The following is an 18,790-nucleotide window of genomic DNA, read 5'->3' as shown; positions in this document are numbered from 1 at the left end:
ACAGATAGCATTCATACACTGGGCCTCTGTGCCATTTGCAGCACAAAGGAATTACTCAGTGTGACGCATTGCTACAAGCCGAGTCCTGTTTTCCCCCCTGAATGTCCCTGAATTAGGAGACTTTAACCGAATCTCACATCTAAGAACGACATCAGCCTGAAAGCCTACTCAAATTTGTGAGGGTGTTAGATTTCATTTGTACCTGAGCATTCTGGTTTCCATATACAGAGTAAAATGCCCAGTTGCAGGTGGGAAGACCTGTCAGTAATTACTACTGAACATGGAGGTATGGCATTTGTGATTACTTTTAACTTTATAAAACCACAGTTTGTTTTAATACCACTTTCATAGAGGATAATGACCTGTATATATTATGCAATTAACAACACATGCAACAGCTAGAGATTTCATAACTGTAAATACAGTAGTCTTGTCATTAGCCTCCCCTTCTCCCATGTTTGTAACATCATAGCTTGATCACTGTAATATCAGATATTTGTGTCACAATACACAAATGCAAATCCAGGATATTATACAAATTATAACACACTGATTCAGCTCACATAACCAACTAACTACATGTATACTATCATAAGGTGGCCAACATGCGCCATGAAACAACAGCTTACATTACCAAGCGGCAAAGCACTATGCATATTGGACACTTTTTCACTGTAACTCAGTCTACAGATGGAAACTAAAAAAATTAAAGAAATGAAAACGAAACTTTTAAGTGAGACCCACAAGGTTTCCACTGGGAATTGGTTAATATTTCAAAAAGGGATGGGGACTCAGAGAGGGAAGGCTTTTGACGTTTAAATATATTATTCAATATGTGATTAAGTTAATGGCCACTGGTGCATTACCACTTGAAAGGCCATTGTTTAGAGCATTATTTAATGTCCGTAGATAGGGTCAGTAAATGTAAATATGGATGACTCTTCCTCCATCTACAGTGTATGACGATGGTGAGCAATTAACTAGAGCACTCGCAATCGAGCACATGTATCCCCTGAACCCGTCTCCAATATCCCATCTGGATTACTTTTTAGGCCAGAATGTTGTATAATATGGCAACTGTCGCAGGACACAATAAAATCCGACGAGAAATGAGGCTAGGAGTATATATAGCACATACAGCGACTCCAACCCCAAGCACCTTCTGGGCAATCCCGCGGTTAGTAACGTTACATTTAAAGAAATTTAGATATTTATTTTTACTGCTAAATCACTATTTATTCATTTCAACTCAAAATCATGTTAAAACATGTTCATCCTCCCCAGGTCTATGATATAGAAAAGAATGAGTACAATCCAATAAATATTAGAATTGCTATGGCAACTAAAAGGGCAGGTTAGTAACGTTACGAAAAAAGGACATGACAAAAAAAATCAATGTCTTGTAACAAAAAGTGTGCAAAATTTCAAGTTACTTCAAACAAAGTGTTGCATTAATTTCAATTATTGCATCACGACAAATGTTCACGCAAATATTTTTAGCAGTTCGACCGATAATTCATTAGCTAGACCCCCAAATGCATGGTTAGTAACGTTACGGTTAGTAACGTTACATTTGTCCGGAGTAATTCCACAGGTCATTTCACCCTTCTGTAATTGACAAAATGTCACATGACTTCTGGAGTATTTAAATATATTCATCTTTTACCTTTTAGCAAAAATTTGAGGAAAAAATTTCAAAGCAACCCACTGTAATTTGCATTTAAGTGAATTTCAGCATCCCCAGTCCCACATGTACATTTTAAATGATGGTTTTAGATCTCGCAAAATCAATAAATACGAAAAATAAAATCTACTGAATTTGAAAGACCTTAGTGATTGGTGAACATCCATGGCATTAGTTGATACCTAAATTAAAGAGTAAGATAAAGAGGCACATTTCTTTTATCCATGTCATGTCCACCTAACTGCGGAATTGCCCAATTCTGATCTGGAGATTCTCCCGCCCGAAACCCCTAGCAAACGGGAGACTCCAAGTTGATGTGTGAGAAGCGCAAAGTTCCTAGGATTCTAGATGTTCTCTGGTGCTATCTAAGGCTTATTTTTTCAACATACGATAGAAATAAGTAAGAAATCCTTTCCACCGGGAGACACAGAGCCAGGGCGGGAGAAATCAAATCTCAAATGGGAGAACGGGAGATTGTGCAAAAATGGGCTTTCGGCGGGAGATCTCCCGTCGAAAACGGGAGAGTTGGAGTCTCTGCACATACAAGGAATATGACATGTCATCCTATAAAAGTTTGAACAATGAGAGCTCTGGCAATGAAAACTTTTGTTACCTCCCAGGTCGAAATTCCCATAGAAACCAGTAGAAACCAGTAGAGACCTTCTACTGGTTTCTAATGGTTTCCGGATTTGAGTGGTTTCTATGGGAATTTCCAGAGGGTTCCAGTAGGATTCCCATAGAGACCATTAGATTCAACTGGTCAAAAGACCAGAACAAACCAATAAAAACCAGTAGAGTCTACTGGTTTTCAAATGGAGTGTTAAATTCAAAGTTAGACCAGTAGAATCCAGAAGAAATCAGTACTGTTTAATGGTTTCAAGTGGAGAGGGAAACCTGTAGAGAACAGTACAAACCAGAAGAGTCGACTGGTTTCAAAACTGGGTTGAAAAAAGACAAGTCAGACCAGTAGAAACCAATACAAACCAGCATTTTTTTTAATACATGTTAAGACATTACTTGTCAACCAGTAAAAACCAACAGGTACCCGTGCAGCCTACTGGTTTGAAGATGGCTTTAAAAGAAGGGAAAACCAGTATGAACCAGTACACACCAGTCACTTTTCTGCATGTATAAACAAGAATTAAATCAAACCAGTAGAAACCAACAGGTACCAGTAGTAATGGCTGGAAGAGGGTCATACAATTGTGATGAAGTAATACCAGCATAAACCAATAGAAACCAGAATATTCTACTGGCTTAAAATGGGGGTGTCGAAATATCAAGTCACACCAGTGGTAACCAGTACAAACCAGTCAATCTCCTACACATGTAGAAACAAATAAGTCAAACCAGTAGAAACCAACAGGTACCTGTAAAAGTCTACTGGTTTGAAGAGGGTTGTAGAAGTGTGAAGTTATACCAGTAGAAACCGACAGAAACCAGTAGATTCCACTGGCTTGAAATGGGGTGTCAAAATATTAAGTCAAACCAGTGGTAACCAGTACAAACCAGTCAATCTCCTATACATGTAATTAAAAACAAATAAGTCAAACCAGTAGAAACCAACAGGTACCTGTAGATAGTCTACCGTACTGGTTTGAAGAGGGTTGTAGAAGTGTGAAGTTATACCAGTAGAAACCGACAGAAACCAGTAGTTTCCACTGGCTTGAAATGGGGTGTCAAAATATTAAGTCAAACCAGTGGTAACCAGTACAAACCAGTCAATCTCCTATCACATGTAAAACAAATAAGTCAAACCAGTAGAAACCAACAGGTACCTGTAGATAGTCTACTGGTTTGAAGAGGGTTGTAGAAGTGTGAAGTTATACCAGTAGAAACCGACAGAAACCAGTAGATTCCACTGGCTTGAAATAGGGTGTCAAAATATTAAGTCAAACCAGTGGTAACCAGTACAAACCAGTCAATCTCCTATACATGTAAAAACAAATAAGTCAAACCAGTAGAAACCAGCAGGTACCTGTAGATAGTCTACTGGTTTGAAGAGGGTTGTAGAAGTGTGAAGTTATACCAGTAGAAACCGACAGAAACCAGTAGTTTCCACTGGCTTGAAATGGGGTGTCAAAATATTAAGTCAAACCAGCTAGTGGTAACCAGTACAAACCAGTCAATCTCCTATACATGGAAAAACAAATAAGTCAAACCAGTAGAAACCAACAGGTACCTGTAGATAGTCTACTGGTTTGAAGAGGATTAGTAGAAGTGTGAAGTTATACCAGTAGAAACTGACAGAAACCAGTAGATTCCACTAGCTTAAAATGAGGTGTCGAAATATCATGTTCAACCAGTGGTAACCAGTACAAACCATTCATCTCCTATACATGTAAAAACAAACAAGTCAAACCAGTAGAAACCAACAGGTACCTGTAGATAGTCTACTGGTTTGAAGAGAGTTGTAGAAGTGTGGAGTTATACCAGTAGAAACCGACAGAAATCAGTAGATTCCACTGGCTTGAAATGGGATCTGTAAAAATATCAAGTCAAACCAGCGGAAACCAACGAGTACCTGTGGAGTCTACTGCTTTGAAGAGGGTTGTAAAATTGTGAAGTAATACCAGTAGAAACCGACAGAAATCAGTAGATTGTACAGGTTTAAAATGGGGTGTCAAAATACTTCTAACAAGTCAAACCAGTAGAAACCAACCGAGTGCCTGCAGAAACCAATAGAAACCGGTGGATTCTACTGGAAGTTGTCAAACAACAGAACGTCGTTACAATGTACAACTTTTATGGAAAATTTTGTTAATTTTGTTATCATGGGGATATTAACAATTGCAAAAAAAAAATGTAAGTTATATATTTTGAAATAAAATTATACTTATGTAATTGTTATAACCTAATTGTCTTTAAACTCGTTATGCTCATCAATAAATCCCTGGGTCTCAAACGGCAACATGACGTCATACTACCGCGCAGCTAGCCGTTATGCAAACGAGCTACTTTTGGCGGGCAGCGCAATCCGCCGTCCGCTCCTCAGCCCTGCGCTGGCTGGCTGGCCGGCCGGCCGCCACCGCATTCATATTTGAGCTGTACGTCGTACTGCGCTGTAGTACACACATCAACGCACCCATCGCAATCCGTTCAACTCTGTCATCTAGCAGCCAATTATACCGAGAAAACTCCACTTACGATTGCATTTGTGTTTCGGAATGAGAATCTTCAATGAGCTCAGGAATCTAAGGTTTAGTTAGCGGTAAACATTGACGTTTTATTTCATTTGAGAGTGACTTTGATGTCGAGTTTGCTTCCAGGCCGTATTCAACCATAGCTGATCATACTAGATGACGATCGGAATCGAAGCCGTACGTTTGAACGCTACGGTTTTTTCGGTGTACTAGTACGCCCTACGGTATGTTTCAGAAATGTCGTACACCATACTGCATGTATGTTCAAACGATTTGAAATGTGCGAGCTAGTGACATCGTGAAAATTGACGAAACAATCCACTGTGAATCCAAACTGTATCTGTGGTACTACCGTTGTGGTGGTGGTACGTGTCGGAGACTGACAATGCCCGATAATGGACTGTGAGACACTGGAACAGCTACAGCCACCAGTACGCAGTAGGTTCACCGATATGCATAGCCATGCTGTACTCGTCTGCAGTGCAAGTGTATGAGGAACCCGACTGAGACAAACCGAGCACCAGTGTTGGCCAGTTAGTGAGTGTTTTGCCGTAGACCTCTTGTTAGCCTAGATTTAAAGTATTATTAACGCTAACTACAAAGTTGGATTTAAGTTAGCTCTTTATCACTCAATGTGTGCCATGATGGAAACATTCTGTTTGCCACATTAGACACCAACAAAATAGTCATGATTTGAGAATACATGTACATTCAGTTTTTCTCATCTACATGTATTTAACTTGTAGATTTATGTTGAATCGTATTTTGGACATGCAGTGAGCAAAGTTGTAGAAAAAAATGCCAAGCTTTGCTTTCATGTGTGTGTGTAAATTGTATGACAAATCTGTGACCATTCGCATACAAAAAGCCAGTATATAACAACAGTTCGTAGGGAACACCGCTTGCTAGTCAATCACCAAGTAAAATACAGGCTATAACGGTTACCCGGTACATTGTAAGTGAGAGAAATGGAATTGCCAGAAACACTGTCTACCCTGTGCTAGTGATTTATCGATCGGTGGGGGCGGGTTTGTGCATTGAGCAGAATATGTGAAGTTAACTATAACATGCCCTTGACAGAGTCAGGCGTGGAAACGTACATTTGTAACATATGTTGTACATACATGTATGTATAAAGAGTTCAAACTGAAACACTAGTTGACCATAATGATATGATTGTTGAATGTTGATCTCCACTGAAGAAGAAAAATGTGCTGATTTTTTAAACAAATGTTCTCAATTTGGCAAGATTTACGTACAACGTGTAGTACAATATATCATTTTAACATCAAACATTGAAAATTGATTGATTACTCAAAATTCTCTTTCTGTTTGTTTTATCTTTAAGTATTAGGAGACGAAGACTAGAAGAAGCCAGCTAAGGTTGACTTGCGGAGCTACGTTATGCCACGTACCTGGTATTTTGACTGCCACGAGTGGGCCCTACATCTTCCCTTGCCTTCTTCAGAGAATGATGACCTCACTGAGAGTTTGGGCCTTCAGCATTTTGAAATCGTCATACAAGCACCAGATGGGCCCAACCAGGGAGGCCTGGCCAAATATTTGCTCTTACAAAAAGTGTATGTTGTCAGCTTGTCATTTCAGGAAAATTTCAAGATATTTTCACACTAGTGAAAGAATTTATGTGAGCGAAAGAAATGTAAAACTGAGAGAACCATCATATTCAGCCAGACTCATCATCATCAGTGCAGAGATTTGTTAGCGACAATGTACTTTAAAGATTGACTGGAGGAAAAGGAGTGTCACTATGTCCTGTGTTATTCCATCACTGGTGACAGCTTAAATGAGGAAATACTTGAACAGTACCGTAATGTACAATGTACAAGTTTAGTACATATATGTATGTCAGAACCAGATGACTGGGCTTGGTCGATCTTCTGTGCTACAGTGTATCTTTACATTCATGATGGGTACAAGTATAAACTGCAAGAAAGTCAGCATATACTTAGTTCATGTACAGTATTTTATCATTTTGCACAAGAGAGTTGCTGTGCTGGTAGAGGAGGGGAAGATTCCTGCGCTGTACTGATGGCAAAGGATTAGGTGAGGACTAACTTGGGCAATAACACAGTATAGCTGTACTTGCTATCGGATAAAAAGACTAACGGGTGTGAGCCTGAAGTGCAAAACCTTCCGCGTCCATGCTGTGTTGTTTGTGCTCAAAGTTGTGTAATTGAATCATGCAACGGTGTACATTGTATTTTTTCTTTTTTATTTTAAATGGTCAAATGGGTAATGTTCAGTTTGATGCATTTTCTTTCTTTTTTTTAAATTAAATTAGTGTAACCTGGCAACTTACAGACCTGCCAGTTTGCAAATGATAATGGATGATTTTATCAGGTCCCAGGTGAAGACTCTTGACTTATTGTGAAAAATCTATGACTACTATTAGACATTAAACCTCACAGATTGTGCATACCACTTTCCAGCTGACAGAACAAGGACCTATTATAAAAAGAAACTTGCCCAACCAAATGCTGTGTGCAGCAAAGGGACAGGGCTGTGTATAATTACAATATAGTAAGAAAGGTGATATACACTCAAACAAGGTAATTACAGGTGAATCGTGGTATTTAGGTCCTTGACATAATGAGGTTCTCTTATGTTTTTGAAAGGCTGTTAACTAACATAAAATGAGCTGCCAAGCATGCGTGAGCATTTTGGTAATTGAAATCTATTCTGTAAACTTACATTCAGATGTGACTATGAATTTGTTTATTTGTTTATTTTCCTCTTCTTTTTTTTTTTACTCATTGCCTCTTACCTACAATATCCAATCCCATTTTGGTGCCGCTTTTTTTAACACTATCTATGATCGATGCTGTTAGTGTTATCTATGTATGTACAGTAGATGTATGTACATACCTGGATGATGCCAGCAAGACAGCATGGTTTATTTTACATACATAATTATGAATATCTATTCTTTGCCAACCACCAATGCTGTATTTTGTTTTGTCAAGTGAAGTTTTGTTTGTCATGCCATCAGTTTAATATCTTTATTATTAAGTTTGTTTGTGTACGTATGAGTTTTGCATCCTTTCAGATGAACATTTTCTATGATTAGGGTAATCATCTTTATGTTATTGCTTTAACAAACAAATGGGGCATATGGAAAGTGGTCAATGACAGGAATGTAAACCTTGTATTTTTGATGTAATACAAATTTACATGTTTTGGTTTTTTTTTTTTTCAAATACCTGTCGAGGCCTTATTTGTCTTTCAAAAACAAAAATTCCTGTCACATAATCAGTTGAACGAATTTGTTAACTGAAATAGAAATTCTTTGGCTTGGCAAAACAACATGGTGAAAAAAAAAGTAATCTGAATAATGAATACTTTGAAATGTAATGTACTCATGTAATATGATTATCATCCATTGACCTGTAATAAAATTTCCTCAACTTAAGACTGTATTTACTCCAGACTTGCAGTGTGTGATAGAAGTCTCATGTTTTGATCAATGTATGCATACAAATGCAGTGTGAATTTGTGTGGCATGTGTTGTGTACATGTATGCATTCTTAATTTTGAACATTCAGGTACTGTATGTCTCATTCAGTCGAAAATTGGTTAGTACTGTACATTAGTTGATGTCTGGTGGCACCATTACAAATAGGTTTTTTGTTTGTTTGTTTGTTTTTGCTGATTTGAAGAAGAATTTGTACTACTAGTGCACATCCATTATATTGGACATGGTTCTATGGAAACTTTTTTGCAATGTATCAAAAAAGTAAAAAATCAGGTCCTTAGATTACCTGTATTTACAACTGTACTACATTTACAATGTTCTTTCTTGCATTGTTGAGCCGTAACAACATTTTAATGTAACAAAAAGAAAACTGTCGGTCCTGAAGATGTCGTTATAATAGGAGTCACTTGAAGTGCAAGTTCTTCTTCCAAATGCATTGGTACATGCTGTTACTGGTTCAGTAGGAATTTCTTCTGGTTTCTACTGGGGCCAGTACAACATCTACTGGTATTCTGTTGGTTTCTTCTGGTTTCAGTAAGGCATCTACTGGTATTCTTCTGGTTCCAGTAGAAATTCCTACTGGTTTCTACTGGTTCCAGTAAGAAATCCTGCTGGTTTCTACTGGTTCCAGTAAGAAATCCTGCTGGTTTCTACTGGTTCCAGAAGAAATCCTGCTGGTTTCTACTGGTTCCAGTAAGAAATCCTGCTGGTTTCTACTGGTTCCAGTAGGAAATCATGCTGGTTTCTACTGGTTCCAGTAAGAAATTCAGTTGGTTTCTACTGGTTCCAGAAAGAAATCCTTCTGGTTTCTACTGGTTCCAGTAAGAAATCCTGCTGGTTTCTACTGGTTTTGTTAAGGCACCACAGAAAAACCTGATAGAGAGATATCTTCGTCGCGACGATGTCGCATTGTGCATGTTTGATGATTTGCATATGAACAGGCGTCACGTGCATATGAATAAGCAACCGTGCATATGAATACACGTACTTTCTATTCATACCTTTGTTTATTCGTCCCGACGATAAGCGACGATAGAGAAAGGATTCCCTTTCACTAATCGTCGCTCTTCGTCCCGACTTACTAGCTATTTTCAAAGTTCGGCTTCTATTGTGCCTTGCGTTTCTTTTGTTAAAAACGTCGCATATCGTTCCCGACGAATCATTGTTCAACCGTCGGGAGACGTTCTGACTATATGGCTTCGTTTCAATGCCGTTCGTGTTCAAGTTTATGTTTTGTTCAGCTTTACTTGTCACAGCATAAAGCCTGTTATCCGTGTGATCTAAAATGTCGCATATCGTCCCGACGAATTACCATTACTGTACCACCGAAATTCCGTCTCTGTTCCATCGTCGAGCAACGTCCAAAACGCGTGGCTACAGCTAATCCGCTGGGTGATATGATTCGCAATGCCGAGTACGATAATGAATGGGAAGTTTTGTGTTTTCATGAGAAAAAGAAAAAGTATTCTCGCTGCTATAGATAATTGTGAATAACAGGCTGACTTTCTGTCTTTTGTGCAAATGGTAGTTACGGCGATGTGAAAGGAGACTTGACCGCAGTCGATAGACATTGAATTTGTATTATCTTGTCTTTACGCGTAGGAAACACGGCGGAGAGATTTTGTCCGGTTTACAAACGAAGACTTGACCATCGTTGCAAAACTTATTTGATGGTCGCCGTTCGTTGTCAAACTCCGACAACTTCTGTCATATTTTTTTGCTGTAGAATACATTGATTTTTTTTTGTTATTTGACACAACATTGAATCAAATATTTGTATTTTAACAACGTGTTTACCTACTTATTCTGTTGCGGCATTTACTTCAACTGGTCGTCGGTCTTCGCGTGGTTGTAATCATTGTTAACATTTATGTCGTCTTGTAAAATTTTAGAGCGGGCGGAGAGATTCTGTCCAGCGTTCAAACGGGAATTCGACTGCAGAACTTGTTTCAGCTGTCAATCCCTGCTGACTGTTCTCATTGTTTGTTATGCTAAAAAAGGGATATTGATTTCATGTTGTCAACATACCAAAAATGTCAGCTGCATTCGCCTTTTAACCTTACTGTAAAGGCGGATTTTTTTTTCACCCACTTTGCGCAACCAGAAACTAGCGCAAAAAGAAAATTATGCGAATGTTTTCACTTGCCATTATGTTTCAGGAGATGATGTCTTGGTTTCGGTAAAATACGAAACTCTCTTTCACGGCCAAGTGCGAAGAATTGGTTACTAAGATGGTTGATGGTAGCTACGACGACTTGTAAGGAAACTTGACTGTTATCGAATTAATTGTTAAGCTTCAGGTGGAGAGATTTTGTCCGACTTCCAAACGGGAACTAGACTAACATTCTTATACTTATTTCAGCTGGTTGTCTTTCTTTGTTAAACTCCGTTGACTTCTGTCATTTTTGTAGCTCCATAGAATACATTGATTTCTGTGTTCTTTGACACATCATTGAATCAAATCTGTGTATTTTAATACCAGGATTACCTTTTTACTTTGTTGCGGCATTTACTTCAACTGGTCGTCGGCCTTCGTCATGGTTGCAATATAATTGTTAAAATTTATGTCGTCCTGTAAAATTTTAGAGCGGGAGGAGAGATTCCGTCCAGTTTTCGAACGGGAATTCGACTGAAGAACTTGTTTCAGCTGTCCATCCCGCTTTTGTCGATCCCTGTTAACTGTTCTTATTGTTTTTTTATTCTTAGAAAAAGAAACAAAACAAAGAAAAAAATTGATTTCATGTTGTCAACATACCATAGAATGTCATCTGCGTTCGCCTTTTAACTTTACTCTAAAGGCGGATTTTTTTTTTTCGCCCACTTTCCGCAACCAGAAACTAGCACCAAAGGAAAATTATGCAAATGTTTTCACTTGCCATTATGTTTCGGGAGATGATGTCTTCGGGAACACACACACACACATACAAAATAAACCACACACACACACACACACAGACACACGCGGAACTCTTTTTTTCACGGCCGAGTGCGAAGAATTGGTCGCTATAAGCCCCTTTTACACTTTCACGGATTGCATCACGGATGACCATGGATCGTCGGTCTGGGATCATCCGTACTATTTCCGGCATGACCGTGTTGACTTCGTGAAGTCATCCGACATTATCCTTGATCATCCGGCATGTCCGCCGAAAAAAAAAAAAAAATGAGCTTGCTTAATTTTTCATCCCGGACATCACGGATGGAAATCAATACAAACTCTTCCTTGTCGGCACCGTCTACTCCGTGTTGCATCCGTATTCCTTCCTTGTAGGCACCGGCTACTCCGTGTTGCCTCCGTGAAGACATCGGAACGTCCGTATTAGCATTGGCTCCATCCGGGATGAGAAATTCGTGTATATTTTGCCAATACAAGCTCAGAAAGTCAATGAAATTTGCTCACATCTTCACCCATCAGTACAGCCAATCGACTCCTCTAGTAGGTTTATATCGCATGAGAATCTTCAAGTGACCCACACACATCTTCTTGCTGTTTTTTTTTTTTTTTTTGGGGGGGGGGGTTGATTTGTCTTAGTTTGTTTTGCTTTGTTTATGTTGTTATGTTCCCGCAAAATGACATTTTGCAACAAAGAGATATGCCTTTATGATGTCGACAAGCAGATGCGTATGTAATCTGCTGTAGATTTTCTGGTGTGCTTGTTACATATTACTTAGCTCTGGAAGCATGTCGCCCAAGAATGATAAAGTATCAAAAGAAAAAGCAAATGTAATGTGTCAACTTTTTGGGGATATCCGCGTAAACACCGCGAAGGGACCCAGTTGCATCCGTGCTCTTCCTTGATATCCGTGTTAGCTCCGTATCGTTTCCGCTGTGGTCCGCGTTCATTCCTTGTCTGTCCGTGTAGGCACCGTACTTGTCCTTGTAGCTTCCGTACTTGTCCGTGTAGACAACCAGTTGGGACTGTATTCACACCGGCATTGAAAGGAAAATCGATATTTTGCATGCCGGAACACCACGGATGACGATCCGTGGTCATCCGTGAAGCAATCCGTGAAAGTGTAAAAAGGGGCTTGTGATGATATTAAAAGATGGTAGCTACGAGTTGTAAGGAAACTTGACTGTTAGTGATATAATATTGTTTGGCATCAGGTGGTGAGATTTTGTCCGACTTCCAAACGGGAACTAGACTAACATTCTAATACTTATTTCAGCTGGTCGTCGTTCTTTGTCAAACTCCGTTAACTTCTGTCATTTTTGTTGCTGTAGAATACATTGATATTTGTGTTCTTTGACACACCATTGAATCAAATCTTTGTATTTTAACACCGGGTTTGCCTTTTTATTCTGTTGCGGCATTTACTTCAACTGGTCGTCGGCCTTCGTGATGGTTGTAATATAATTGCTAAAATCTATGTCGTCCTGTAATACTTAAGAGCTGGAGGAGAGATTCTGTCCAGCTTTCAAACGGGAATTCGACTGCAGAACTTGTTTCAGCTGTCCTTTTCCGGCTGAGTGCGAAGAAATGGTCGCCAAGAAGGTTGATGGTAGCTACGACGAGTTGTAAAGAAACTTGACTGTTATTGATATAACAATATATTGTTAAGCTTCAGGTGGAGAGATTTCTCCGATTTCCAATGGTTTGTTTCATTTAACATATTAAAGATATTTTCTTTCAGTTACATGCATTCTTTCAAACGTTGGGGTAAGTTTACAATTATGAATGAGTATCTTATGCTTTGAATTGCACCATGTGCCCATTTCTATGCAAGAGCCAAATTTTCCTTTTCTTGAACTTGTTGGACACCTCAGTGTCTATATAGAATAGTTATTTCAGGCTAGAGAGGCGCATCAATTTTGAACTTTGTGTTTGAAAGGCTATTGTCATCTTAAAGACGACTTATAATGTCGCTCAAATCGACTGAATGGAGCAAGCCCTCTTACGATGCATGCTCGGATCTACAAAGACTTTATGGTCTAGTGCTCCGACATACCCAACAAAGAGACGGGACGAAAAGCATCGGTGTCTGTTTTCTCTGTTCTGTCCTCACCCTTTCCTCTATTCTTCTATCATCCCTCCTCTTCCATGATATCCCCGCCTATCATATAGGCTAACACTAGAGGCGCCTGCCCCCGGGAAAGGCCGAGACTTCACCGGCGTCGGCGGGCGGGTCCTCTACCTGCTTGCCGACGGGAACGGCGTAACCCTGCATGTCGGTGCAGGAGTATAGGCAGGCGATATCTTTTCTTAAAACGTGTCCCCTTTCTTTCTCTGTAAATATCTCGTTTGTAAATATATATATATATATATATATATATATATATATATATATATATATATATACGTTATTATTATTATTATTATTATTATTATTATTATTATTATTATTATTATTAGATTTTGTAAATAATTAGAAGTATAGTGTAGGTTTTTATAATTGAATTTAAGTGTATATTTAAATTGAATATATTTTTTGGAGTAAATTGCCCACCCGGCACACCCGGCACACCCGGCAGAGAGCTCCACAAAACTAAAAGAACAACATCAGCATCGGTGGTACACAGGATGTGGTTGCTTAGGCGACGCTTTCTATTGTCGGGATGGGGATGATGATGTAGGCGACGCTTTCTATTGTCCGGATGGGGATGAAGAAGGTTCTTTTATAACGTGAAACGTTCAGCGTAGCAAACTTAATCTCCTGAAAGTAGATAGCGGGAGTCCATTCAAAAAGAAACTGCCGCGTACTGTTGACGTGCTTGTACATTATACGAAAAAGCTATTCTTGCTTGTTGTGATGACTACACGCTGGCACAGCGGTATTCACACTGTTGCTGATCACTTGATGATCTGACAATTAACCTACATGTTGCATAATATTTTAAATGGGCCATTGGAAGTTTGACGGAAATTTGTATACATTGCTAACCATTCTCCTTTCGTCCGTGTATATGAATTCGTCAACATAGAATGAAATTTGAAGATTTGGCGCCTAATATATTTGAACCGAATTTTGGAATATGCTTCAGGTTCTCTTCCTGCAGATGTTAATCCCACAATGTCGATCAAATTATAAGACAGTTAATCTTTCTGAAGCGGTGGACACACAAAATTGTCATGTCAGTGATCATCCTAAGAATGATGTGTAAAGAAGACGAAGTTTAACCTTGCCTTTGGTTTTGTATTGTTTTACCGCTTAAGTTGCAACATGCGAACACAAGGTTTTACTGTAAAACGAGGAATAATTGCGTGCATGATAATTTTGCAAATTTCCCGAGAACCAAGAGATTAGCATGCAAGTGGAAGTTCTTGCCTACACTATATGCATTGAATGCCAGCGACAATAAGCATAATTATTATTTATGCCACGGATACTTTAATGATATTAAGAATCGCAAATCTTCAGTATTGCAGGGATGAACCATAAAAATCAAGCATAATCATGACTGTTTTATGCCAAATAACATTGTTTTTTTTTTTTTTTTTTGTTTGGGTGTTTTTTGGTTTTCCTCTTTTTTTTTTTTTTTCTTTTTTTTTTTTTTGGGGGGGGGGGGGGGGGGCGAGGGCGCCGTGGCACGGTGGATATTTAAGCTTCACGACTCCCAGTCGAAGGACCCGAGTTCAATTCCCTCCCCGCAGCGATTACGTCCTATTCCGTCCTATAGCAACTCTATATACGATAATAATGTCAGGCGGGCCCTCTTATAGCTAGAGCACTGATAGCATTGAAGAGGCTACTCTAAATAGAGAAGACTTTTTTGCAATTATCATCATTGTTATCGTTATTGTTATTATTATGATTATTGCGGGGTTGTTGTTGTTTTGTTTTTTTTTTTTTTGGGGGGGGGAGGGTACTATTGCTACAATATCATTAGTCTTGCATGAATGCGGTTAGGATATGTTCTACCTCCTATCTCTTTGTAACATTCATCTATCATCTTCACAACAAATTTCAAGACATCATTATGTTTGTGTCATGGTACTGTAAAAGTGGATATTTTCGCGCGACTAATTTTTCGCGTTTGGCCGGGTAAGAAGAGATTCGCGTGTTTTTAATTCCGCGGAATAAAGACATCACGCACAGGAACATACAGCAAGCAAAAAATATTCACGTGCTTTTATTTTCACGCTAGTTTCTGGTTGCGCGAAATTCGCGAAAATTTCAACACCGCGAAAATTTCCACTTTTACAGGTAGTAACTAGTTAGTAGGGATATTCATTTCACTTTGAAATACTGCGATAGTAATTGACATAATCAGACAATGATTATTTTTTTTTTTGTATGACAGGAAGGGCTCATCGTGAATCCAAAACCCAAAGAGAAGTGCGATTTGAAATGGCTGAGATATAGGTGCCCGCCTTTTACAAGGATCGCTATGTTTCACTTTGTTTCTGGATATCTCTACCATTTCAGAACCGATCTTCACCAAATGAAATTTGATTTCCTGTCAGAATTGTATGCTCTTTAATATTTCTTTCTTTTCAAAGTACGTTGTATCTGTAAAAAGGCTAATAGCTGAATCCTCATCTCAACCAATTATACTATTTCATGCTTAACACCTTGAATATGCTTCTCTGCCCCTCGAAAAAAAAAAAAATGCGGACAGTTTATCAGCATGTAGCACATTGATTTGATGAAACTGCAATACTGAGGCTGTACTTTTTTACATGTTTAGATTAGTTTCTTTTTGATAGCAGCGGAATAGTGTGCAATGAAAGCCGACTTATGGATGTTATCATAATAAGTTATCGAGTCTTATACGATACACTGTTACCTGTAATCTTTAATTATAATTTTGCGATTTTCGTCTTTTACGTTAACTTTCAGTATATATATTATGTATCAAAATGGACATGCGCCATTTTAGATATTGAATAGAGTTATTCTTGACTTTAGATATCAAATAGAGTTATTCTTGACAACGGTTTGTTACATTAAACATATTCAAAGTGCTTTTTTCAGTACCATGCATTCTATCAAATGTCTAGTAAGTTTACAACTAAGAATTAGTATGCTTAGAATTGCACCATTGGCCCATTTTTATGCAAGAGCCAAATTTCCCTCTTTTTTGTACGCGGTGGACACCTCAGTGTCTATATAGAATATGAGAATGATAGTTATTTCAGGCTAGAGGGGCGCATCAATTTTGAACTTTGTGTTTGAAAGGCTATTGTCATCTTAAAGACGACTAATGATGTCGCTCAAATCGACTGGAGCAAGCCCTCTTATGATTCATGCTCGGATCTATAAAGACTTTATGGTCTAGACATTCCCAGTAGTATACGCGAAAGAGACGGGACGAAAAGCATCGGTGGTACACAGGATGTGGTTGCTTAGGCGACGCTTTCTATTGTCGGGATGGGGATGAAGAAGGTTCTTTTATTATGTGAAACGTTAAGCGCGTGGTCATCTTAATCTCCTGAAAGTAGCTAGTACAATATAGGAGTCCATTCAAAAAGAAACTGCCGCGTACCATTGAATTGTATATCAGAGAGGCTTACAACCTGTTTCTTTTCTCGGACGAAACGCTAAAGCAGTCCTGCTTAGCGACGGCGTTCACGCTCCATCTCACGCACTACCATGAGAAGGAATAGCGATACCACGCATGATACATGAAAACATGTTTAAAAGGCGAGAAAACTAATGAAGTTTAAAGTTGACTTCTCCTTCCTCTTTCAATGAAAACAGAATAATTGAATAGATCTATTGAAGCGGATTGTCACTGCTGCGAACGATCGCCATAGCATCGTTAGTCTTGCGAGCAAATCGAAATCCTAATACTTTTATTTTTGCCTGATAATATGAGTAGTAACCCTTTAAAGGACTCGTAAATTCGACGTTTCAAACAGTATAGTAAAACAATGAAATGTATTTCAAAAACATTTGGATGCGTTGGGTGTTAGCATTTAATAGCATCCATCTGCATTTTATTTTCCGTCCGTATTGCACACAGAAACGCAAGCAAACATTATACTGTGAATACGCTGTAAAGCATCGTATCATTATTAAAAGTGTATTCATTCTTCTTTTATTTTCAGCCTGCTTGAAGTAGTAGTCAAACCATGTGATCAGTTAGGCAGCCTATGTATAAAGATAGTCGTTACTCAATATTCGTTTGATTTGTTACTGTGTGGTTACGATTACGAACGATGGTTATGAGTCCGAAACACTCGTTCATATTGAACTATATACATGTATAAAGGTCAAAGCTGTTTCGATAGTATAGCTCGGTACGAGTTCAAAACGCAATCGAAATCATCAGAATGCTATCATAGGCGGAAATTATAGCTGTGGAAAACTTGTATTAAATATAGGTCAATAAAGATTGCCATATCCAATCTCCGTAAAAAGTTTTGATTCATGCCATCCTCTGAGCATTTTGAGATATTTTGCTTGTGTTTTGATTATGTTACGATTTAGGTTTGAACTATGAAAATTGAAAGGTGTGGTTACCTCAACGATGTCGCAGTTCCATTAACCATGATGGGTAAAGGGAATTCATGACTTTATAAGACTAATCCTTGCTAAATTGAAGATCAATTCTTTAAACCATCACTTATGTCTTGTAAATAGATACGTCTGTAATCATAACCAAAATGCCTTAGGAGACAAAAATCATCAAACGTTTATAAGCGTCATCCGACAAATTTACAATTGACAATGCAAATGTATGATTGCCCCATTTGCATGTAGCTGTAAGCTATCTTTACGTTGAAGTTAACTTCCCTCCTTGAGAAAAAGAAAAAAAGTCGGGTTTCGCTAGAGGTACTTATTAGGAAACGGTATAAAAACAATTATCAAGAGATAACCTATACAAACATGAAACAAACGCATATTCTGTTCGTTATATGCATGGATCTGTTTATTTGTTTGTTTGGTCAGTATTTTAATGGCATTGATCTTGGTTTTTTTTAATGGCATCGGTCTTGGTCGGGGGAAAGATAACAAAAAAAAAAATGTATCACTCTGTTATCAGATCAGGATGATTGCGAGAAGGGTGTACATGTATTCCCGCCTTTTTTTATACAGGCAAACAATAAAAGCTTTGTATGCTATTATAAAAGCCTGGAGGCAAAAGGCAGTTTCAACGTTCAACTTATAGTAACCATAGTTTATCCAGGGCTCGACACTAACGGTGGCCCGGTGGCCCGGGGCCATCAAAAACGCACATCGGGCCACCAAAATTTCAGAAATGAAGACTTTGGTGGCCTGATCGGGCCACCAAAAAAGGACGGATGTTTACCTGTGGGCCACCAAAAATAAGAGTTAGTGTGGAGCCCTGGTTTATAGGACATAAAGTAAGTTAGCGTCTCACTGACTGTGGTTCTTTTGTTTTGGCAAAACATGAACACAAAGGGGGTCTGATTTTTTTTTTGTACATAGTACTTGTAGCAGACATTTATGCAGATTCTCCAACAGCATCGCTCCATTACGTCACTTCCTGCTATCAATGGCGAAGAAAGGATGATGGCTGCTTGATTATCCATTCCTTGAGATTGCAGGAAGCTCACCTTT

The 18,790-nt window shown here is 38.6% G+C and overlaps 1 protein-coding gene across 1 annotated transcript in view; it reads right to left on the bottom strand.

Annotated features, from left to right (window-relative positions):
- The window catches only part of LOC139708241 (histone deacetylase 6-like), a 64,023-nt gene that overhangs the window by 28,088 nt on the left and 17,145 nt on the right, over positions 1–18,790 (bottom strand). The gene's annotated exons all lie outside the window — the stretch shown is intronic.

Source organism: Diadema antillarum, unplaced genomic scaffold (genome assembly GCF_040938485.1).
Source record: "Diadema antillarum isolate AM-2024a unplaced genomic scaffold, OU_Dant_1.0 seq00001321_RagTag, whole genome shotgun sequence".
Lineage (NCBI taxonomy): Eukaryota > Metazoa > Echinodermata > Echinoidea > Diadematoida > Diadematidae > Diadema > Diadema antillarum.
The sequence above is the reverse complement of the archived record's forward strand: the minus strand, read 5'-3'. Positions and strand labels throughout refer to the sequence as shown.